The sequence below is a fragment of the Mesoplodon mirus genome (assembly GCF_964341445.2).
Source record: "Mesoplodon mirus genome assembly, chromosome: 10".
Lineage (NCBI taxonomy): Eukaryota > Metazoa > Chordata > Mammalia > Artiodactyla > Ziphiidae > Mesoplodon > Mesoplodon mirus.
The window spans coordinates 20712904-20738503 of NC_138986.1; the positions used below are offsets into that span (position 1 = coordinate 20712904).

Genomic DNA, 25600 nt, shown 5'->3' on the forward strand with positions numbered 1-25600 from the left:
TCCCCTACAGAATCAATGTAGGGAGTAAAAGAAATAATGTATGTGAAAAGTCCCAGCACATAAGCTGACCTCTCTGCCTCCTTCTCTTTTAGGAAATACTTTCTCAACTTAAAATTAATTTTCCTCATGTTCTCTGGATTTAGCAAGCAATCAATTAGGTCACACATTGCTAGCTTTTACGGTGTAACTAACCAGTTACAATTCTAAAAGGTTAATGTATATCCAGATACTTCCCGTAAAAAAAAATGGACTTTGGCTAAGATTCCTGGACCCATACATTACATGAAGTAAAAGTTTAACAAATTACGTGGAATTTTAAATGAAGTTCGTGTAAATGAAGACACTGTAACAAAGGGATCCGTATATTAATATATTTTTGCAAACCTTCTAATTTTTGACGTTTTCTTTTAACATAACTGCATTTCCCCACTCAGTGGCACAGCAATGAGCCCACTGTAACCCAATCTACGGGAGTGAGAGCTATGAGGTCGCTCAAAGCCAACAATGGACACTTTCTCCAAATAATCATCAATATCGGTCTACCGTTTTTTTTTGTTTTGTTTTTGTTTTTGTTTTTTGCGGTACGCGGGCCTCCCACTGCCGCGGCCTCTCCCGTTGCGGAGCACAGGCTCCAGACACGCAGGCTCAGCGGCCATGGCTCACGGGCCCAGCCGCTCCACGGCATGTGGGATCTTCCTGGACCAGGGCACAAACCCGTGTCCCCCGCATCAGCAGGCGGACTCGCAACCACTGCGCCATCAGGGAAGCCCAGGGTCTACCGTTTTTAATACAATAATGAAAGAGTAGTGAAAGATGAAACATTGGGGAAAACAGATGCTGTAATCCCAAAGCTGCATCCTCCATTTGGGAGGAGGGAGTGGGCAGAAAATAGCCCTGACCAGGACGCCAGGGAGCCAGGAGTCACAAACTCTTAAGCAGCGCCCAGGGCCACTGCACTCTCAGCTGTCAAGTGGTAGTCACATCTATTCTCTGGATCATTATAAAACAATGGACAAAGCGCTAGGATTCTAACATGGACAAAGTGCTTTTCAGGCAGATCCTTACTAATGCCAAGTTGCCACATTCAGGTATGAAGTCTGTATACTGCATGAAGGCACCAGGCCAGGGGGCAGAGAGGCTGAAAGCCAGCCAGCACAGGGACTCTGAGAAGGAACACCTTTTTCTTTGCGCAAAGGCACAGCCCACTAAGTAAGTGTGTCCAGCAGACTGTGTGCATCTCTCCAGAGGGGATGCCTTCGCCCAACTGCCCACCTAGAGGGACTGCTTTGACCTAACATTCATAAAGACAAAACATCGCCAAGCAGCATCCCTAACAGACCCACAGAACTCACCGCCTCTCCGATACCTCCTTCTGCAGCGCCCATGGCAACCGCTATGGGAACAGGAACAAGAGTCTGGATCTGGGCCCTGACCAAGTAGTGTCAGAATCTCAGCCCACTTCCCCTTCCCTGACCTCTTCTATCACACCAAACACCCAAACCCTCCCCTCTCTGCCCTGCATTTTACCCTCGTCCCGCCCACACTCCCATCAGCCCTGGAAGAGTGCCCTGACCCACTACCCCTGCCAGGCTTGGAGAAGGAGCCATAACGATCAGCTACAGACAAGCCCAGTCCCCCGACCCTGCTCCTTGCCCTTCTGGGTGAACTAAGAAGCATTTTATCAAGAAACAATGTGATAAAGGATGATTATTTTTTTTTGTACATATTTATTGGAGTATAATTGCTTTACAATGGTGTGTTAGTTTCTGCTTTATAACAAAGTGAATCAGTTATACATATACATATGTCCCCATCTCTCTTCCCTCTTGCGTCTCCCTCCCTCCCACCCTCCCTATCCCACCCATCCACATGGTCACAAAGCACCGAGCTGATCTGCTCTGCGGCTGCTTCCCACTAGCTATCTACCTTACGTTTGGTAGTGTATATATGTCCATGCCACTCTCTCGCTTTGTCACAGCTTACCCTTCCCCCTCCCCATATCCTCAAGTCCATTCTCAAGTAGGTCTGTGTCTTTATTCCTGTTTTATCCCTAGGTTCTTCATGACATTTTTTTTCCTTAAATTCCATATATATGTGTTAGCATACGGTATTTGTCTTTCTCTTTCTGACTTACTTCACTCTGTATGACAGACTCTAGGTCCATCCACCTCATTACAAATAGCTCAATTTCGTTTCTTTTTATGGCTGAGTAATATTCCATTGTATATATGTGCCACATCTTCTCTATCCATTCATCCGATGATGGACACTTAGGTTGCTTCCATCTCCAGGCTATTGTGAATAGAGCTGCAATGACCATTTGGGTACATGACTCTTTTTGAATTATGGTTTTCTAATGGCACTGTTAATGTTATCCTGTCTTTCAGCTACCATTAAACGTGACATAAGATTCTGCGGGCAAACTTGTAGTTTAGAGTTTCAAACAAGCAAATCAGAAACTTTTCACAGCACAGTAAGTCCCAGACCAGGGATCCGAGCCCCTCCTCTTGACCTCAAGCAAGTCACTCAGCCTCACTAAACCTCAGTTTCCTTATCTGTAAAAAGAAAGAAAGAATGAGAGACGGAGACAGAGGAAGGAGGGAGGGGGCAGGGGAAAGAAAGAGAGGGAGAAAGAGAAAGAAGAAAGGATAATAAAATACCTTCCTCCCAGCTCTGTTGTGAGCACTACAAAACGCAATACACGGCAGTGTCTGACACAGAGTAAACACAGAAAATAGTGACCATCAGAGGTGCACAATCCCTCACCCACGAGGCCAGCATCCAAAAAGCTCTGAAAACCAAAGGTTTTCTCATAACCCATCTGGCAGCAAAACACAACCTGAACTGACCTGACGCTATTTACAACCTCGTTTGTGTTCCATTTGTGTGAATTTTCATACATGTTAATGCAGAAATATTAATCTATTTAATTACAGGGTGCTGTCCCAAACTCCCCCAGAGATGTTACATCATATATGGTATATGTCCCAGAAGCTCTCTGAAACCAAAAAATAATCATGAATTCTGAAACACATCTGGTTCCAAGGGTTTTGGATAAGGGATTGAGAGTGTATCATAACCCATCCCTAAACTGAAGGAGATGGTGGTTTGTTGAATCAACCCAACGGCAGTTTCATATGCTGGATTTCAACTACGTTTCCCATCAGCAAGTTGTCACACTGTCAGCACAGCAGGGGCTCAGCCCTGGGGCAGGGCAGGATCCATGTCCTGGGTCTGAGCTGGCCAGGCACAGGGTCAGAGGCTGAAAAGCTGAAGGGGTGAGCAGAGAGGGGATTTGGAAGTCAAGCCTGCCGCAGTACCTCACTTACTCTCAGAGGACACAAGCCATCCAGCACATTCTTATAACTTGTTTAGTCACTTTTTTTTTCTAAAATTTCAAAGTGAATCTAGTTTTCATTCCCAACACTGGCTCCCTCGAGTCTGGGCAAACTGCCATGGAATCACAAGGGCCACTCAAAGGGGGTTTTTTTAAGCTGTTGAAAACATTAAGCTAAATAAGTGAACATTCTCCAGCCTCCTTCACTGGGTCCTTCCCCACACTTACCATCCATTAAAATGACACTCCATTCATTCCAAAGATACTCCACTCTTAGCGGATTAAATATACAATATGCATACTATAAATGTTATCATTTATTATGAGTAAAATGAAGCATAAAAATGAGCAGTAGACGGGGAAAGTGGAGAACTTTAAGAACGAAATCAAGTTAATGTTTCCCTTTATAGTACCGCCCTCTGACCTAGACAAGAAGGGCCCTGCCTTCAACACTGCCCTTTTGGGGGGCTCTATTCTGGCCTCTTCCTGCCTCATTCCTCCCCATGGGATGGAGAGAACACAGGGCCAAGGGGACATGTGCACCCAGAGCCCATGCAACCTCTTCTGCCCAAATGAGCCCTCAGCTCACTTCCCAAGGGTTAGCCACACCACAGTTTGCAAGTGGGAGAGAGACCATGGAGGTTTGGCCAGGGTGACCACCAAGTTGTGCACAAGGCCCTTCTCAGTGCAGAATGGAACAGACATGGGAAAACAAGGGGAAAGGCTAGCTCTCCCGCCCACCATGTTTTGGCATAGAACTCTTAGGAGGTAGAGGGTTTTTTTTTTTTGCGGTATGCGGGCCTCTCACTGTTGTGGCCTCTCCCGTTGCGGAGCACAGGCTCTGGACGCGCAGGCTCAGCAGCCATGGCTCACGGGCCCAGCCACTGCGCGGCATGTGGGATCTTCCCGGACCGGGGCACGAACCCGTGTCCCCTTCATCAGCAGGCGGACTCTCAACCACTGAGCCACCAGGGAAGCCCCCCTTCTTCTTTTTGATATCAGACACCCAGCCCTCTCCCTGTTCTCCTGCAATTTTTAGCTCAGCACATGGCCACCCACCACAAATCACACTTTTCAACCTCCCCTGCCACTGGAAGAGACCACATGACCAAGCTGCAGCCAACAGGACAGCAAAAGGAATCTTGGATGCGATCTCTGGGTCACATCCTTCAAAACAGAAATTGCTTATTTTTTACTCCTTCTCTTTCCCCTTTCCTTAGACTAGAACTTGGACAGAGTGTCGAGGGGCAGCCGCAAGCAAGAAGGTGAGACAGCACTGCAGGATGACCGAACAACAGGGAAGAAGGAACCAGGATCCCTGAGAGACCAAATGGAGCAGAGACACCAAGGCACCTACCAACTCTGAGCTGGAAGGTGAGGGGGAAAAGCTTTGCTCTGGTTTCAGCCACTGAATTTGGGGTTTCTTTGGTTTCACCTCTTTCTAAGTAACATATCTGCAAATGATCTAAATAAACTGGTTATAAATTAGAGACTTGTCAGTAGGCATTCAATATAAGTCAACTATAGTGATCCCAGACAAAAGACTATAGGACCAAGCCTTAGCAAGAAAAAAAAAAAAATGCAGAAAGGGAGGAGGGATTTTGTATGCATGCAGTATTATTTTTTTCAAAAATCCTACCAGAAAAATGTATAAAATATAAAGTTAAACACACAAGAAAAAATAAATAAAAGAGCTCCAAATGAGAATCATAGCACATCAAAAAGTCTATAGAAGGACCTGAAAATGCTCAGTCTATCCTAGAATGTTTTCTTATTGAATATAAAAAAGCAAAATTTTAGATATACTTAAAAAATAAAGACACAAATTTTGCTCACATGGTATGACTAAAGCTATTGTTACATGCTTCTTTAAAACGATTGGAAAGAATACAACCACAACTATAATAAGTACTCGTATGGTAGTAATAGCTAACACTTATTGAGTGCTTCTATGTACCAAAGTACTTTTACATATATTAATTTAATTTTTACAACAAAAGGAGGAAGGAGGTACTATTACTATGCCCACTTTTTTGATAAGGAAACTGAGGCACAGAGCAGCTAAGCAATTTGTCCAGGTTTACACAGCCAATGGCTGGCCATGTTTAGATTCAAAACCACAGCTTCTGATATAGTATCACTCACTATAGTATCACTACAAGAGAGTGCTGATAAAATGTTTAAATATTGTAGGATTTTCTTATTCTGCTTTTCAAATATTGTATGAAATAATATCACATTATACTTGATCCCTAACCCAATTGAGAGATAAAATGCTTATCCCAAATGCTATCATATAATCCTTTCTATAATCCTAACAACAATATGGCTTGTACGAATCCACGTGTATAGAATATTTGGGACAGTCACAAGGTCAATGCAAACAAAACTGAAATTATAGCAATGAGGAAGAAGGTAACAAGACACAACCCTGCCCTAACACAGCTTTGACAATTAAACGCTAACAATTTGGTTCTCTGGAGCTTCTAAAGCCATCAGCGTTAGATCATCTAGCCCACACTCCTTACCCTACAAACAAATCAATTAACTGCACAGAGAAACTGACTAATTATTTCAAGGTCACAAATCTGGTTATTTGAAGAACAAAAATAGAACCTAACTCTCTGAGACTAAGGTAAGTTCTTTCTTTTTAATAGGGTGTCCAGGTTTTCTACAATTGATCAACTGAAGCAGTGATTTTCATTTAGGTTCCAAAAACCATGAAGGACCCTCAGGGGCCTGAGGTGGGCTTCCTGCCACTCCCATCCCTTAAAAGCTACCCCATTTGTCAGCCTGTGTTAAAGAGAACAGCAATGCATTGTCCCATTCCTAAAACGGGCCTCCAGCTAAGACTTGTTTTCAGAAAGACTTCTAAGGCAAAAGAAAGGAAAGAAAGAAGAAAGAAAAGAAAGAAGAAGGGAGGGAGGGAGGGAAGGAGGAAGGAAAGCAGGGAGGAAGGGAAGAAAGGGAAGGAGGAAGGAAGGGAGAGAGGGAGGAAAGACAACAAAGCAAAGTATTAGCATCCTTACCGTCAAGAGCCCTATACCTGGGTCCTTTTGGAGTGCTTAATCTAAAGATAGCTTCCTACTGCCAGAATTCATCTCATAGAAAAATTATCACCATCATTTCATTAAACGGTCATTTTTGTGCCAAATAAAAAGTTAACATAGTCTCTGAATAAAGGACAATCTTGGAAAACAAAAGGCAGTTGACAACCTTACACTGACATGTATCTACATTATATTGGCCTTAGTCTTCTCATTTCATGTCTGAGTGTTGAAAAGATCAAGTGGTCTGTCAACCAGCACTTGGGAAACGGTCATAGGCTAACACGGAGCTAATCAATCAGTACAATAAAGATATAATAAAGATGAAACTGGTATTTGTTTCAGGGATTACACGTTTATTGAAAGCAACAAAAAAACATATATTTATGGAACACATACCATGTGCCAGGTACTGTTGTAGATACTAGCAATTCAATTCATACAAAAGATCTGCCCTCATGGAGTTTACATTCTACTGGAAAGAGGCGAACATCAGCAACCCAACAAGTAAATTGTAGAGTAGCTAGTGGGTGAGAAGTGTTATGGGAAAAAATTAAGCCGGGTAAAGTGGGTGGAGAGTGCTGAAGAAAGGAGGGTTTACACTTTTAATCAGGTGGTCACCCATACAGTTACCTGAGGGAAGAGTGCTCCAGGCAGGGGCCACCAGGGCAAAGGCCCTGAACAGGGAGGGAGGGCTGGCTGTGTACAAGGAGCAAGAGGGCAAGGGGAGATAAAGCCAGATCACCAAGGGCCTGTGGGTCACTGTCAGGTCTTTAGCTTTTATTATAAGTAAAATGGGAAGTGGCTGCAGAATTGTGGACCTAGAATGACAAAATCTACTTGTTTTTAATAGGCTCACTCTGCTGCTGGTTCAGACCAGCCTTAGTGGGACAAGGCGGAAAGTGGGGAGACCAGTGAGGAGTGACTGCAGAAATTCAGGCAAGTGTATGGTGGCCTAGACCACGGCAGTGGCAGTGGAGATGGTAAACTATGACAAGATTCTGTATAAATAGTATTTGGAAAATAGAGCCAACAGGATTTGCTGAGGGACTGGATGTGGTTATAAGAGAAAGAAAGCCCTACAAGGATGACTCCAAATTGTTCATCCTTCAACCTGAGCAACTGGAAGAATCAGACTGCCTTTAGGAGAGATGGGCAAGACTGTGGGATCAGGTTTGGCCTGGGGGGGAGGTCAGGAGTTCAAATTTTAACATACAAGTAGAGATGCCAAGCGGGCAGTTGGATATACAAGTATGCAGCTCAGGGGGAGAGGTCTGGGCCAGAGATAGAAATGTGAGTCCAGTGTTCAGATGGCACTTAAGACCATGAAACTGGGGAGATGACAAAGAGAGCAAGTGGTGATAACTAAGAGGTCCAAGGACTATACCCTGGATCCCCCAATGTTGGGAAGAAGAATCAGCAAAGAAGAACGAGAGGGAAACTGGGAGAATGTAGTATATCCCGGAAGCCAAGTGAAGGAAGTGTTTCATGGAGGTATGAATGCTGGACTGTGTTGATACTGCTGAGAGATCAAGCAAAAGGAGGACTGGGAACTGACCCCTGGATTTAGCAATAGGGTAGTCTCTAGTAACTTTGCTAAGAGCAGTTTTAGTTGAATGGTAGGGGCTATGCCCTGAAGTGCCATTAAAGTGGTTTCAAGAGAGAATGAAGGGAGAGGAATTGCAACTATGTATATAAAACTCTTCTGAGGAAGTCTTTCAAAAAGGGGAACAGAGAGGGCTTCCCCAGTAGCACAGTGGTTGAGAGTCCGCCTGCCGAAGCAGGGGACGTGGGTGCGTGCCCCCAGTCCGGGAAGATCCCACATGCCGCTGAGTGGCTGGGCCCGTGAGCCGTGGCCGCTGAGCCTGCGCATCCGCAGCCTGTGCTCCGCAATGGGAGAGGCCACGGTGGTGAGAGGCCCGCGTACCGCAAAAAAAAAAAAAAAAAAAAAAAAAAAACCTACTTCTTATTCCTCAACTTCCACTGCCATAATCTACCATCTCTTGAATTACCCTTTCTCCAGATGCTTATTCCAGGGTCAGTCAGAAATCTCACAAAATACAGGGTTAGCCAAAAAGTTCATTTGGATTTCTCTGTAAAAAGCCCGAACGAACTTTTTGGCCAACACAATATGAAGAGAAATAAAACAGTTCTTGATGAAATTTTGAGAAATTTTAAGGATATATTTAAGAGAGTTCTACAGATACTGAAGAAAACAGTCAAGATTCCAGCTGCCAGTTTTCAAGGATGTGATCCCAGTCCAGGCCACTCTCTTGGGAGATACAGATAACAGGTAGGTAGATAGATAGATACATAGATACACGGAAAGAAAGAATACATCCCTTTACTCATCTCCGTCCCCCCAAAACCTTAACAGAAAGGCTTCGCCTGCCAGGTGTTGAAGGCACAAAGCAGAGTTCTTCCCTACCACTCTGTCCCATCAAGGCTCTCTCCTACCTAAAGCTTTCCAACTCTCCCCTCTTCTCCATCCCAACCACCACTCCGTAGTTCAGGCCAACAATACCCCTCCCCCTTCAACTGTGATGGTCACACAGTGGTCCTCCAAGCCTCTAGCCTTGCCCCATCCACTGCCCCAACCCAAGTCATCTATTCTAAAGAGTACACCTGGGGCTTCCCTGGTGGCGCAGTGGTTGAGAGTCTGCCTGCCGATGCAGGGGACACAGGTTCGTGCCCCGGTCCGGGAAGATCCCACATGCCGCGGAGCGGCTAAGCCCGTGGGCCATGGCCGCTGAGCCTGTGCGTCCGGAGCCTGTGCTCCACAACGGGAGAGGCCACAGCAGTGAGAGGCCCGTGTACCACAAAGAAAAAAAAAAAAAAAGAGTATACCTGATCAGATCAGCCATCTGTTTAAAACGTCTCAGAGGCAGCAAAACCTTCTAAAACCAGTAGTGAGAGAGAGGAGGGCATCTCCAATTGCCAGAGAAAAACAAATAGTAAGTATGTGACCAGATATTTGAATTGGGGTTTGTGTTATGGTGTGTGTGTGTGTGTGTGTGTGTGTGTGTGCGTGTGTGTGTGCTGGAGGAGTAGTTTGAGAAGCACCTAGAAATTGGAGGATTTCTTTTTAATGCTGCGGTTTGAAAAATTATGAAACATTTCAAACCTGCAAACAGACACTAGTAAGATGGCACAACGTATATCGTTGTAAGGGATTCTACGGTGCACTACGCAGAAGGCAATGCATACACTCGTTCCGCCAGCAGCTGAAAATGCTGGCAGCTGAGGGCTCATAGCTGCACATCACTCCAGGAAGGGCAGGTGGTTGAAGGTAGTTGGCTTGGCCAAACTTTCACCTCATCTCCTTCCCAGGGTCAGCCTAAAGTCAGTATACAGGTCAAAACATGAGTCCCAAGACCAAACACCATAGTCTTACTTGGGGAAACCTCTGAAGAACCATCCCAGCTCCACGGCTCCCTATGGAATGAGATGGTGCCCCTGTTGTAACTGAATTGCAGTTCAGTTTTTCCCTCCACCCAAACCTTCTTCCCTTGTTTATTTTAGGAACTGTTCTCAAGGGCACACAAATCTCTGTCTCAAATTCTACTTCCAAACAACTGAAACTAAGGCAACCATCACTCAGCTTTACAAATTAGCATTATTGCATATTTGCTTCAGATATTATTTTTATTTTCATTGAGGAATTACAGACACAATTGAAGACCCTCCTCTCCCATTATCTCTAGAGAAGTCCACAATCTTTAATTCAGTGTTTATAATTTCCATGAACATTTTTGTATTTTTGAATGTATTTATGAATACATAAACATTATATCATAATTTCTGAGGATATTTGGACTTTATATATGGTACCATTCAATATATTCTGCAGCTTGTTTATACTTAAAATTATTTTTAATATTTATCAATGTTTTTATAATTAGGTCTTTAACATATGCTCTAAAGCAAATGTGTCAAAATATTAATAGCTGATACATTTCAAATGAGGGCACACATATCTGGTATATCATTTCCTCTACGTCAATATTTACTTATATTGACTGCTTCAATATTTTTTTAAATAATGTTAAATTTTAAATTTAAAAAAATCCTTTCAGGGTTACTTTTAGAGTACAATCCAAACTCCTAACCGTGGCTTACAAGACTCTTCATTAATTGGTCTTAGCTTAACTTTCCAGCCTTTATCTTTACTTCTCACATCCCACTTCAGCCACACTGAGCGATTTGCAGTTCTTACCTCCAAACCTCTTACATGTCATTGATTCCCTCGATCTTAATAGCCCTCCTCACCTTCACCTCCCAACTTTTTCTCTCACTTGTATTCATTCTTCTGATCTTAGTTTAGATACCCATTCTCCCTAGGTGGCTTTCCTGAAGCCCATAGACATCAGCTAACCCTCCCAGGAGCTCACACAGCATCCTGTGTTGTTTCACTTTTTAAAATTCTAACTGCCTGTTCAGTCTGTTTACTTAAAAGCTTGTGCAACTGCGCTCTCTAGGTGAAAGATAACTGACCCCTGGAATTGTGTCTTAGTCACCCTGTGCCAGTCCAAGTGCTTGCCATATAGTAGCAGCAAGGCAACAACATGCTATTCAAAATGTCTTTTACGGATAGGATGGATTGCTGGATGGCTGGATGGCTGGATGGATCGATAGACAGACAGACAGATAGATAGGTAGATATAGACAAATAAGTTCTTCCCTAACAATCTCCATAACATAAAATAAAGCTGAATCTTAAAGCCATATTCACAGCCTAGAGAGACAATTAAATTGGCCAAATCAAAACCTTAGGAACCACAATGCACAACCCAACAATGCAGAATTTTCAGATAAGCCCTTCTGTTTTTCCTTAAAGGTCAAGGGAACCACCATTCTGAAATACCAGCTTCTATATTGGAATTTAAAGTTAGCCCACTGAGGCTGGGGGAAGATGGCGGAAGAGTAAGACGCGGAGATCACCTTCCTCCCCACAGATACATCAGAAATTCATCTACACGTGGAACAACTCCTACAGAACACCTACTGAACGCTGACAGAAGACCTCAGCCCCCCAAAAGGAAAGAAACTCCCCCACGTACCTGGGTAGGGCAAAAGAAACAAGAATAAACAGAGACAAAACGATAGGGATGGGACCCGCACCAGTGGGAGGGAGCCGTGAAGGAGGAAAGGTTTCCACACACTACAAGCCCCTTCGTGGGCGGAGACTGCGGGTGGCGGAGGGGGAAAGCTTCGGAATAGCGGAGGAGAGCACAGCAACAGGGGTGCGGAGGGCAAAGCGGAGAGATCCCCGCACAGAGGATCGGTGCCCTCAGGCATTCACCAGCCCGAGAGGCTTGTCTGCTCACCCGCCGGGGAGGACAGGGCTGGGAGCTGAGGCTCGGGTTTCGGGTTTCAGTCGGAGCGCAGGGCTGGCGGCGGGAAGGGAGCCTGAAGGGGTTAGTGCACCACGGCTAGCCGGGAGGGAGTCCGGGGAAAAGTCTGGAGCTGCCGAAGAGGCAAGAGACTTTTTCTTCCCTCTTTGCTTCCTGGTGGGCAAGGAGAGGGGATTAAGAGCGCTGCTTTAAGGAGCTCCAGAGACGGGCGCGGGCCGCGGCTAACAGCACGGACCCCAGAGATGGGCGTGGGACGCTGGGGCTGCTGCTGCCGCCGCCAAGAGGCCTGTGTGCGAGCGCAGGTCACTGTCCACGCCCCCGTTCCGGGGAGCCTGTGCAGCCCGCCACTGCCGGGGTCCCGGGATCCAGGGACAGCTGCCCCAGGAGAGCGCACGGTGCGCCTTGGGCTGGTGCAATGTCACGCCGGCCTCTGCCGCCGCAGGCTCGCCCCCCACTCCGTGCCCCTCCCTCGCCCCGGCCTGAGTGAGCCGGAGCCCCCGAATCAGCGGCTCCTTTAACCCCGTCCTGTCTGAGCGAAGAACAGACGCCCTCCAGCGACCTACACGCAGAGGCGGGGCCAAATCCAAAGCTGAGACCCGGGAGCTGTGAGAATAAAGAGAAAGGGAAATCTCTCCCAGCAGCCTCAGAAGCAGCGGATTAAGACTCCACAATCAACTTGGGGTACCCTGCATCTGTGGAATACATGAATAGACAACGAATCATCCCAAATTGAGGAGGTGGACTTTGAGAACAAGATATATGATTTTTTTCCCCTTTTCCTCTTTTTACAACAAATTAACCCAAATTGAGGAGGTGGACTTTGAGAGCAAGACTTACGATTTTTCCCCATTGTTCTCTTTTTGTGAAAGTGTATGTGTATGCTTCTGTGTGAGATTTTGTCTATATAGTTTTGCTTCCACCATTTATCCCAGGGTTCTATCCGTCCGTTTTTTGTTTTCTTTTGTTTTGTTTGTTTGTTTTGTTTTGTTTTTAATTTTTAATTTTTTTAATAATTCCTTTTTATTTTAATAATGCTATTATATTTTATCATACTTTATTCTATTTTACTTTATCTTCTCTTTCTCTTTTTCCTACCTTCCCTCCTTCCTCCCTCACTCCCTCCCCCTCCCTCCTTTCTTTCTTTCTTTCTTTCTTTCTTTCTTTCTTTCCTCCCTCCCTCGCTCCCTCCATTCTTTCTTTCTTTCTTTCTTTCTTTCTTTCTTTCTTTCTTTCTTCTACTAATTCTTTCTTTCTACTTTTTCTCCCTTTTATTCTGAGCCGGGTGGATGAAAGGCTCTTGGTGCTGCAGCCAGGAGTCAGTGCTGTGCCTCTGAGGTGGGAGAGCCAACTTCAGGACACTGGTCCACAAGAGACCTCCCAGCTCCACATAATATCAAACGGCGAAAATCTCCCAGAGATCTCCATCTCAACACCAGCACCCAGCTTCACTCAATGACCAGCAAGCTACAGTGCTGGCCACCCTATGCCAAGAAACTAGCAAGACAGGAACACAACCCCACCCATTAGCAGAGAGGCTGCCTAAAAACATAATAAGGCCACAGACACCCCAAAACACACCACCAGACGTGGACCTGTCCACCAGAAAGACAAGATCGAGCCTCATCCACCAGAACACAGGCACTAGTCCCCTCCACCAGGAAGCCTACACAACCCACTGAAACAGCCTTAGCCACTGGAGAAAGACACCAAAAACAACGGGAACTACGAACCTGCAGCCTGCAAAAAGGAGACCCCAAACACAGTAAGATAAGCAAAATGAGAAGACAGGAAAACACACAGCAGGTGAAGGAGAAAGATAAAAACCCACCAGACCTAACAAATGAAGAGGAAATAGGCAGTCTACCTGAAAAAGAATTCAGAATAATGATAGTAAAGATGATCCAAAATCTTGGACATAGAATAGATAAAATGCAAGAAACAGTTAACAAGGACCTAGAAGAACTAAAGATGAATCAAGCATCGATTAAAAACACAACAAATGAAATGAAAAATACTCTAGATGGGATCAATAGAAAAATAACTGAGGCAGAAGAACGGATAAGTGACGTGGAGGATAAAATAGTGGAAATAACTGCTGCAGAGCAAAATAAAGAAAAAAGAATGAAGAGGACTGAGGACAGTCTCAGAGACCTCTGGGACAACATTAAATGCACCAACATTCGAATTATAGGGGTTCCAGAAGAAGAAGAGAAAAAGAAAGGGACTGAGAAAATATTTGAAGAGATTATAGTTGAAAACTTCCCTAATATGGGAAAGGAAATAGTTAATCAAGTCCAGGAGGCACAGAGAGTCCCATACAGAATAAATCCAAGGAGAAATACACCAAGACACATATTAATCAAACTGTCAAAAATTAAACACAAAGAAATCATATTAAAAGCAGCAAGGGAAAAACAACAAAAAACACACAAGGGAATCCAAATCAGGTTAACAGCTGATCTCTCAGCAGAAACTCTACAAGCCAGAAGGGAGTGGCAGGACATATTTAAAGTGATGAAGGAGAAAAACCTGCAACCAAGATTACTCTACCCAGCAAGGATCTCATTCAGATTTGATGGAGAAATTGAAAACTTTACAGACAAGCAAAAGCTGAGAGAGTTCAGCACCACCAAACCAGCTTTACAACAAATGCTAAAGGAACTTCTCTAGGCAAGAAACACAACAGAAGGAAAAGACCTACAATAACAAACCCAAAACAATTAAGGAAATGGGAATAGGAACATACATATCGATAATTACCTTAAATGTATGGACTAAATGCTCCCACCAAAAGACACAGATTGGCTGAATGGATACAAAAACAAGACCCATATGTATGCTGTCTACAAGAGACCCACTTCAGACCTAGAGACACATACAGATTGAAAGTCAGGGGATGGAAAAAGATATTCCATGCAAATGGAAATCAAAAGAAAGTTGGAGTAGCAATTCTTATATCAGACAAAAGAGACTTTAAAATAAAGACTATTAGAAGAGACAAAGAAGGACACTACATAATGATCAAGGGATCGATCCAAGAAGAAGATATAACAACTGTAATATTTATGCACCCAACATAGGAGTACCTCAATACATACAGCAAATACTAACAGCCATAAAAGGGGAAATCGACAGTAACACACTCATAGTAGGGGACTTCAACACCCCACTTTCACCAATGGACAGATCATCCAAAATGAAAATAAATAAGGAAACAGAAGCTTTAAATGATACATTAAACAAGATGGACTTAATTGATACTTATAGGCATTCCATCCAAAAACAACAGTATACACATTTTTCTCAAGTGCTCATGGAACATTCTCCAGGATAGATCATATCTTGGGTCACAAATCAAGCCTTGGTAAATTGAAGAAAATGGAAATTGTATCAAGTATCTTTTCCGACCACAATGCTATGAGAGTAGACATCAATTACAGGAAAAGATCTGTAAAAAATACAAACACATGGAGGCTAAACAATACACTACTTAATAACAAAGTGATCACTGAAGAAATCAAAGAGGAAATTAAAAAATACCTAGAAACAAATGACAATGGAGACACGACGACCCAAAACCTATGGGACGCAGCAAAAGCAGTTCTAAGGGGGAAGTTTATAGCAATACAATCCCACCTTAAGAAACAGGAAACATCTCGAGTAAACAACCTGACCCTACACCTAAAGCAATTAGAGAAAGAAGAACAAAAATCCTCCAAAGTTCACAGAAGGAAAGAAATCATAAAGATCAGATCAGAAATAAATGAAAAAGAAATGAAGGAAACGATAGCAAAGATCAATAAAACTAAAAGCTGGTTCTTTGAGAAGATAAACAAAATTGACAAACAATTAGCCAGACTCATCAAGAAAAAAAGGAAGAAGACTCAAATCAATAGAATTAGAAATGAAAAAGGAGAAGTAACAACTGACACTGCAGAAATACAAAAGATCATGAGAGATTACTACAAGCAACTCTATGCCAATAAAATGGACAACCTGGAAGAAATGGACAAATTCTTAGAAATGCACAACCTGCCAAGACTGACTCAGGAAGAAATAGAAAATATGAATAGACCAATCACAAGCACTGAAATTGAAACTGTGATTAAAAATCTTCCATCAAACAAAAGCCCAGGACCAGATGGCTTCACAGGCGAAGTCTATCAAACATTTAGAGAAGAGCTAACACCTATCCTTCTCAAACTCTTCCAAAATATAGCAGAGGGAGGAACACTCCCAAACTCATTCTACGAGGCCACCATCACCTTGATACCAAAACCGGTCAAGGATGTCACAAAGAAAGAAAACTACAGGCCAATATCACTGATGAACATAGATGCAAAAATCCTCAACAAAATACTAGCAAACAGAATCCAGCAGCACATTAAAAGGATCATACACGATGATCAAGTGGGGTTTATCCCAGGAATGCAAGGATTCGTCAATATACGCAAATCAGTCAACGTGATACACCATATTAACAAATTGAAGGAGAAAAACCATATGATCATCTCAATACATGCAGAGAAAGCTTTTGACAAAATTCAACACCCATTTATGATAAAAACCCTGCAGAAAGTAGGCATACAGGGAACTTTCCTCAACATAATAAAGGCCATATATGACAAACCCACAGCCAACATCGTCCTCAATGGTGAAAAACTGAAACCATTTCCACTAAGATCAGGAACAAGACAAGGCTGCCCACTCTCACCACTCTTATTCAACATAGTTTTGGAAGTTTTAGCCACAGCAATCAGAGAAGAAAAAGAAATAAAAGGAATCCAAATTGGAAAAGAAGAAGTAAAGCTGTCACTGTTTGCAGATGACATGATACTCTACATAGAGAATCCTAAAGATGCTACCAGAAAACTACTAGAGCTAATCAATGAATTTGGTAAAGTAGCAGGATACAAAATTAATGCACAGAAATCTCTGGCATTCCTGTACATTAATGATGAAAAATCTGAAAGTGAAATCAAGAAAACACTCCCATTTACCATTGCAACAAAAAGAATAAAATATCTAGGAATAAACCTACCTAAGGAGACAAAAGACCTGTATGCAGAAAATTATAAGACACTGATGAAAGAAATTAAAGATGATACAAATAGATGGAGAGATATACCATGTTCCTGGATTGGAAGAATCAATATTGTGAAAATGACTCTACTACCCAAAGCAATCTACAGATTCAATGCAATCCCTATCAAACTACCACTGGCATTTTTCACAGAACTAGAACAAAAAATTTCAAAATTTGTTTGGAAAAACAAAAGACCCCGAATAGCCAAAGCAATCTTGAGAACAAAAAACGGAGCTGGAGGAATCAGGCTCCCTGACTTCAGACTATACCACAAAGCTACAGTAATCAAGGGAGTGTGGTATTGGCACAAAAACAGAAAGATAGATCAATGGAACAGGATAGAAAGCCCAGAGATAAAACCACACACATATGGTCAACTTATCTTTGATAAAGGGGGCAGGAATGTACAGTGGAGAAAGGACAGCCTCTTCAATAAGTGGTGCTAGGAAAACTGGACAGGGACATGTAAAAGTATGAGATTAGATCACTCCCTAACACCATACAGAAAAATAAGCTCAAAATGGACTAAAGACCTAAATGTAAGGCCAGAAACTATCAAACTCTTAGAAAAAAACATAGGCAGAACACTCTATGACATAAATCACAGCAAGATCCTTTTGGACCCACCTCCTAGAGAAATGGAAATTAAAAACAAAGATAAACAAATGGGACCTAATGAAACTTCAAAGCTTTTGCACAGCAAAGGAAACCATAAACAAGACCAAAAGACAACCCTCAGAATGGGAGAAAATATTTGCCAATGAAGCAACTGACAAAGGATTAATCTCCAAAATTTATAAGCAGCTCATGCAGCTCAATAGCAAAAAAACAAACAACCCAATCCAAAAATGGGCAGAAGACCTAAATAGACATTTCTCTAAAGAAGATATACAGACTGCCAACAAACACATGAAAGAATGCTCAACATCGTTAATCATTAGAGAAATGCAAATCAAAACTACAATGAGATACCATCTCACACCAGTCAGAATGGCCATCATCAAAAAATCTAGAAACAATAAATGCTGGAGAGGGTGTGGAGAAAAGGGAACACTCTTGCACTGCTGGTGGGAATGTGAATTGGTACAGCCACTATGGAGAACAGTATGGAGGTTCCTTAAAAAACTACAAATAGAACTACCATATGACCCAGCAATCCCACTACTAGGCATATACCCTGAGAGAACCATAATTCAAAAAGAGACATGTACCAAAATGTTCATTGCAGCTCTATTCACAATAGCCCAGAGATGGAAACAACCTAAGTGTCCATCATCGGATGAATGGATAGAGAAGATGTGGCACATATATACAATGGAATATTACTCAGCCATGAAAAGAAACGAAACTGAGCTATTTGTAATGAGGTGGATAGACCTAGAGTCTGTCATACACAGTGAAGTAAGTCAGAAAGAGAAAGACAAATACCGTATGCTAACACATATATATGGAATTTAAAAAAAAAATGTCATGAAGAACCTAGGGGTAAAACAGGAATAAAGACACAGACCTACTTGAGAATGGACTTGAGGATATGGGGAGGGGGAAGGGTAAGCTGTGACAAAGCAAAAGAGAGGCATGGACATATATACACTACCAAACGTAAGGTAGATAGATAGTGGGAAGCAGCCGCATAGCACAGGGAGATCAGCTCGGTGCTTTGTGACCGCCTGGAGGGGTGGGATAGGGAGGGTGGGAGGGAGGGAGACACAAGAGGGAAGGGATATGGGAACAGATGTATATGTATGACTGATTCACTTTGTTATAAAGCAGAAACTAATAAAAAAAAAGTAAAAGCCAAAAATAAAGTAAAATAAAATAACGTTAGCCCACTGAATACAGTAAGTGCCTACATACGAACAAGTTCCGTTCCAAGGGTGCGTTCGTAAGTCCAATTTGTTTGTAAGTCCAAAAAAGTTAGGCTAGGTACCCAACTAACACAATTGGCTATATAGTACTGTACTGTAATAGGTTTATAATACTTTTCACACAAATAATACATAAAAAACAAACAAAAAATATAGAAAACATTTTAAATATTACTGTACAGTACCTTGAAAAGTACTGTAGTACAGTACAACAGCTGGCATACAGGGGCTGGCATCAAGTGAATATCCTGGGCTTGAAATAAAGATACTGTACTACGTGTACTCTATACAGTACTGTACAGTAACGTACACAAAAGCACAACCACTTGTAGAGGATGCACAAATGTGACAATGTACACCAGACACGTGAACTAACTTACATGATTGGACATGTGAACACACATTTGCATCTTTGAAAGTTCACAACTTGAAGGTTCGTATGTAGGGGACTTACTGTATTAGGATTTGAAAGATAGAACTCAAAAGAAAAACAACATGACAATAATAACCTCTTCTTTTTTCTACTCCTCAAACCTCCCCGGCGGAGCGTCACATTAAGAAAAGCATTTGTTACCTGAATAATTATGATTTCTGAGCATCCCCGCTTTATTGACTTAACTCCAATCACCTTTCCACCACTTAATTATTCCCTAAATGGAAGGTATTTCTCAACATCTGTTCTTAATTTATTTTCAATTTGCATTTACTCTATTCTATCTGTTGAGGCTGAAATTAGTATTACAGGATGACATTATCCTCACATGAAACATCCTATTCTTCAATTAAAGTTCCTCTGAAATAGTTTTCCAGGCTCTTTTCACATGTAGATTTTCTTTTAGCTGTCCAAGATTATTATTTTCCCTTTAAGATGAGATTAATATTACCTTTCTTTGCTACCTTTACAAAGAACTTTTATATTATACTAAATAAATATGAATAAACTTTTTTTTCTCATTTTAATTAACCTACTTCTTTTCTGCAGCATGACCTTTCTTTCAGAATATACATATGGAAAAAATTACAAATGCTATTGAAACAATTCAATTCAGTTACCTAAACAAACTGACCAGGAGGCAATACTTTAGGAAAACAGTAGTAGTCAATGTAACTAAGGAGTAAAAAACTACCTTTAAAATGTAGAAATTAATCAAGTCAAGAATATTAATTCTGGGGACTTCCCTAGAGGTCCAGTGGTTAAGACTCCATGCTCCCAAAGCAGGGGGGCATGGGTTCGATCCCCGGTCAGCGAACTAAGATCCTGCATGCCGCACGGCGCGGCAAAAAAAAGAAAAGAATATTAATTCTGGTGGAAGAGCTAATACCGAAAGGGCTATAACATGACATAATTTTATTTTATTTTTTTGCGGTACGCGGGTCTCTCACTGCCGTGGCCTCTCCCGTTGCGGAGCACAGGCTCCGGACGCGCAGGCTCAGCGGCCATGGCTCACGGGCCCAGCCGCTCCGCGACATGCAGGATCCTCCCGGATCGGGGCATGATCCCGCATCCCCTGCATCGGCAGGCGGACTCTCAACCACTGCGCCACCAGGGAAGCCCAGACTTATAATTTTTTAAACTGTACATCTGATTGAAAAATATATCTATGAATTATAATTTGAAAAGCTATTCATCGGATTGAAAACTATAAAACAAATCCCATGAAGTGAAGTTTACATTGTGGCTCTATACATGTTGTTACTAACTACCAAGGAGGTTTCCGATCCTCTGCCCTACTCCTCCTCCACCCGTACCACGCTGGTCCGAGCCCCATGATCTCTAACCTTAGTTATTTTCACAACTCTTACCTGCCCCCTGCCCCCCTTCAGCTCTGCTCCCTCCTAAATTTATCTTTCATGCTGCCGACTGAGTTATCTTTTTGATAAACAATACTGAGCCCGTTCGACATTAACCCACTTAAAATCCTGTAGTGGCTCCCTACAGGGAAAAGATCAAACCACTTAGCATGCTTCAAAAGAGCTTTCAAGGGCTTCCCTGGTGGCGCAGTGGTTGAGAGTCCGCCTGCCGATGCGGGGGACGCGGGATCGTGCCCGGTCTGGGAAGATCCCACGTGCCGCGGAGCGGCTGGGCCCGTGAGCCATGGCCGCTGAGCCTGCGCGTCCGGAGCCTGTGCTCCGCAACGGGAGAGGCCACAACAGTGAGAGGCCCGCGTACCGCAAAAACAAAAAAAAAAGAAAGAAAAGAAATAAAGAGTGAACAAGAGGGAAGGAGATGGATTGTGGCTCTGTGATCCATCGAAGACTGATGCTTGAAAGATGGGGGTTTCAAAACTAAGGGGTGGGGAGGGAAGAAGAATCAAGCACAGAAAACAAAGTAAGCCATGTCCCAAAGGCAAGAAAAGGACGACTGGCCTCCCTCACAGGGTATTTTGCAGGCGGTGGAGGGTTGGGGGCAGCTAGAAAGATAGGACAGCATCAGACTTCCCTAAATGTTTCATTGAAACATACATGCAAATGAGTTCCCCTCTCTGAGCAATCTGCCTTGATGCCAGGTCCCTAGAATAAGATCTGTGCTACATCAAATTCTCAGTAAGGCCAGGCCCAGACAGAGGGCAAGCATGTGTGTGCGTTCTCCAAATACCAACACTCTTCTAACAGGCTACATCTCTTGAAAAAGCACACGTAGGTTAAAATAATTCAAGTCACTCTGATAATTTTTTACAGACAAAGCATTAAAATGGGATTTAACATATGAGCAAGGGTCTGTTATATTATAGAACTGGCCACTGATACCACATGTAAAACTACAAAAATAAATACCTTTACATCCTTCAGTATAACATTTTCTAAGCACCTATGAAGGGACTATATACGGTAAAAAAGTAAACTAGAGCATACATGGAGTTTTATCTCAGAGCCCCCCGAGAAGGTGGCTTTTGGATAAGGCCAGGAGCCTTCAACACCAAATAGGATGCAGATTCACTCTCCCAACTCTGAGTCATACTTGTACTTTAAATTTTAAAAGACAGTATAATGCAAATCATATACCTGATAAGGGGTCATGTTGGTTGCAACCTTTAGAGCTCCCTGAGTAAAATCTGAAATTGGCCCCCATACACAAAGGGCAAGGAGAGATGGAAGAAAGAGGCAGACCACTCCTCATTGGTAGGTGACAGGTTTAATAAGCAAGGGAACTTACATAGGAGGCTTATCTTCGGTGACAGCAAGATGAGTAGATCTCTGCCTGGCCAAATTCTTAAGCGTTTATATGGAGTCCTTAAGGGATTTAGTAATATATATGATCCAGATGGTCTCAATAACACATTACTCTCTCAAGGCTACATCCCTGAAGTAGCTCCTAGTGTAGGAAGAGTGAGTGGAACATATATTCCAAGGATGGGGAGGGGGTGAGGAGGCTCTGATTGCCTGGATGGATCCTCCTTGCAGGTCAACCAGCAGTCACATCCCCTCGATGACCTCCTCCAACAGGTTAATATCCAAAATATATAAAGAACTAATACAATTCAATAGCAAAAACAAACAATCTAATTTAAAAATGGGCAAAAGATCTGAACAGACATTTTCCAAAAGAAGACATACAGATGACCAACAAACAGGTACATGAAAAGGTGCTCCACATCACTAATCATCATGGAATTGCAAATCAAAACCACAATGAGATAGCACCAGACACCTGTTAGAATAGCTGTTATCAAAAAGACAAGAAATAACAAGTGTTGGTGAGGGTGTAGAAAAAAGGTAATTCTTGTGCACTGTTGGTGGGATTATAAATTGGTGTAGCCACTGTGGAAAACAGTATAGAAGTTCCCCCCAAAAAATAAAAACAGAACTACCATATGATCCAGGAATTCTACTTGTGGGTATTTACACAAAGAAAATGAAAACACTAAGTCGAAAAGATATATGCACCCCCAGGTTCACTGAACCATTATTTACAATAGCCAAGATATGGAAGTAACCTAAGTGTCCATCAACGGATGAATAAAGAAAATGTACATTGGAATATTTTTCAACCATAACAAAGATAGAATTCTTGCCCCTTGCAACAACATGAATAAACCTTGAGGGCATTATGCTAAGTGAAATAAGTCAACAGAAAAGGAAAAATAACCTCATGATCTCACTTATATGTGGAATCTTAAAAAAAAACATCTCAAAGACACAGAGAACAGATTGGTGGTTACCAGAGGCAGGGGTTGGGGATGGGCATGAGTGAGGCGGGGGTCAAAAGGTACAAACCTCCAGTTATAAAATAAATAAGTCCTGGGGCTATAAAATACAGCATGGTGACTATAGGTAATAATACCGTACTGCATATTTAAAAGTTGTTAAGAGTAGATTTTAAAAGCTCTCATCACAAGAAAATAAAATGCTACAACTATGGTGCTAGAACATATGTTAACTAGACTCATTGTGGTGAGTATGTTTCACAATATACACAAATATTGAATCATTATGTTGTATACTTGAAGCTCATATAATATTATTTGTCAATTATATCTCAATTTTCAAAAGACAGTATAATTTTTAAACTGGCAATATAACAATTCACTTTGAGAAATGGATCATTGACGACCTAGAACCAAATTTGGTTTTTAAGTCTATCTGTTTTGGGGTGGATTTTGGTTTTATTTTGTGGTCTATTTGTTTCAAATATATCTGAAAAGCCTTCCTCCTAAGGATGACAGGGGCCAGGGGCTGAGGGAGGGGGAAGAGGAGTTAGTGTTTAATGAAGACAGAGTTTCAGTTTGGGAAGATGAAAAAATTCTGGAAATGGATGGTGATGATGACTGCACAACAATATGAATGTACCTTAATGCCACTGAACTGTATACTTGAGAATGTTTTAAAAGGTAAATTTTATGTTATGTATATTTTGCCATAAAAAAAAACATTATCCAAAAAAAAAAAAATCACACACAAAAAATTTACCCACCCTTTGGTCAAAAGGGACAAACTTCCAGTGACAAGATAAAGTACTAGGGATGTAATGTACAACATGACAAATGTAATTAACAATGCTGTATGTTATATATGAAAGTTGTGAAGAGAGTGAATCCTGAGTTCTCATAACAGAAAAAAATCTTTTTTCTACTTTTTAAATTTTGATTTTTTTTTTTTTTTTTTTTTTTTTTTGCGGTCTGCGGGCCTATCACTGTTATGGCCTCTCCCGCTGCGGAGCACAGGCTCCGGACGCGCAGGCTCAGCGGCCATGGCTCACGGGCCTAGCTGCTCCGTGGCATGTGGGATCTTCCCAGACTGGGGCACGAACCCGTGTCCCCTGCATCAGCAGGCGGACTCTCAACCACTGCGCCACCAGGGAAGTCCTAAATTTTGATTTTATATGAGATGATGGATGTTCACTAAACTTACTATGATAATCATTTCATGCTGTATGTAAGTCATATCATTATCCCTTAGGTATATACTGGACGCTTTAAACTTACACAGTGCTGTATGTCAATTATATCTCAGTAAAACTGAAGGAAAAAGTATTTATTCACACTTGCACAACCTCTGCACAAAAGTCTCTGTTCAAATAGAAATCATCAATCCCACTCAGGCCTCACCAGGTTGTCTCTTTGTAAGCCTCAATCTTAAAACTGCCTCAGGGATAGATCTCATCAAATTCTGAGACTGATCTCAAATTCCACACAATGACTTACAGAAAAGCAATTATGTATCTCAAACCACCCTGGAGGTTATTTAATCAATGAAGAAATGAATATTCCCTTCTGCATCTTCAAAGAGGTTAAAGATTAGAGCTCAAAGACTTTACTGCAAATAACTCAAGGACTATAGAGATTGGGGGTTTGGTGTTTGGTTAGGTTTGGTTAAATGAATATAAGAACATCCCAAGACCTCTGGGGTGTATTTATAGATCCTTAGGGAACTTGCTGTGGTGGTCCATACATCACTTAACTCCTAATTCATCATTGACAAAAAAATCATTATTCATCTTTTAAAATTCACTCATTTTTAAATTACTTTATAGCAAAAAGAAAGTATAGTTATATTAAATGTAAGTACTAGATTTCACCTATTTAAAATTACAAAAACAAGGAGGCAAATACATATGTAACACCTTAACCTTAAAGATAAAACTAGCATAGGGCTTCCCTAGTGGCGCAGTGGTTGAGAGTCCGCCTGCCAATGGAGGGGACACGGGACACGGGTTCGTGCCCCGGTCCGGGAAGATCCCACATGCCGCGGAGCGGCTGGGGCCGTGAGCCATGGCCGCGAAGCCTGCGCGTCCGGAGCCTGTGCTCCGCAACGGGAGAGGCCACAGCAGTGAGGGGCCCGCGTACCACAAAAAAAAAAGAAATGCACCAAGTTTCATCACTCTTCTGACTCACTTTACACAGTTTTACCTTTGCTCAACATGACCAAAACCCTTCAGAATACAAGGCAAAAGAAAAAAATGTCCAATACCAAGAAATCCATTACCTCTTTACATTATTTAAAAAGAAGATTTTGTAAGTAGAAATAATCTTCAACATTTGACTATAGTTCTCCCTGCTCCTTTGAAATGCACAGACCACTTTCACTTTGGTTCCAAGAGTCTTAAGCCTGCCTCCTTTGTCCATAAATCAATGGCACTAAACAGAATAACCCTGCCGAGCTTGTTAAAACTCCAGATGCCGGGACCCCACCCCACTAACAGAATCGGAATCCCCAGGGGTCAATCTGACATGCAGGCTGAGTTAGGAACCGGATAGAGGCTGAACCCAAAACCGGACTTTCAAAATAAAAGCATATGTTTACATCTATGTAATTACTGAACTAATATTAAATCACAAGACTCACATAGCTGATGAGTAGCAAGAGAAGCAATCAATCAGTATTAACCTCAAAATGCTATTCTCCACCCCCAGGTCTTCTTCACGAAAATGCCCTACACCAAAATCTTAATTAGAACATGGCATGGAAGA

General features: G+C 42.2%; 1 protein-coding gene across 5 annotated transcripts in view; it reads right to left on the minus strand.

Moving 5' to 3' along the window:
- Positions 1-25600, minus strand: part of UTRN (utrophin) — a 527828-nt gene that overhangs the window by 488893 nt on the left and 13335 nt on the right. The gene's annotated exons all lie outside the window — the stretch shown is intronic.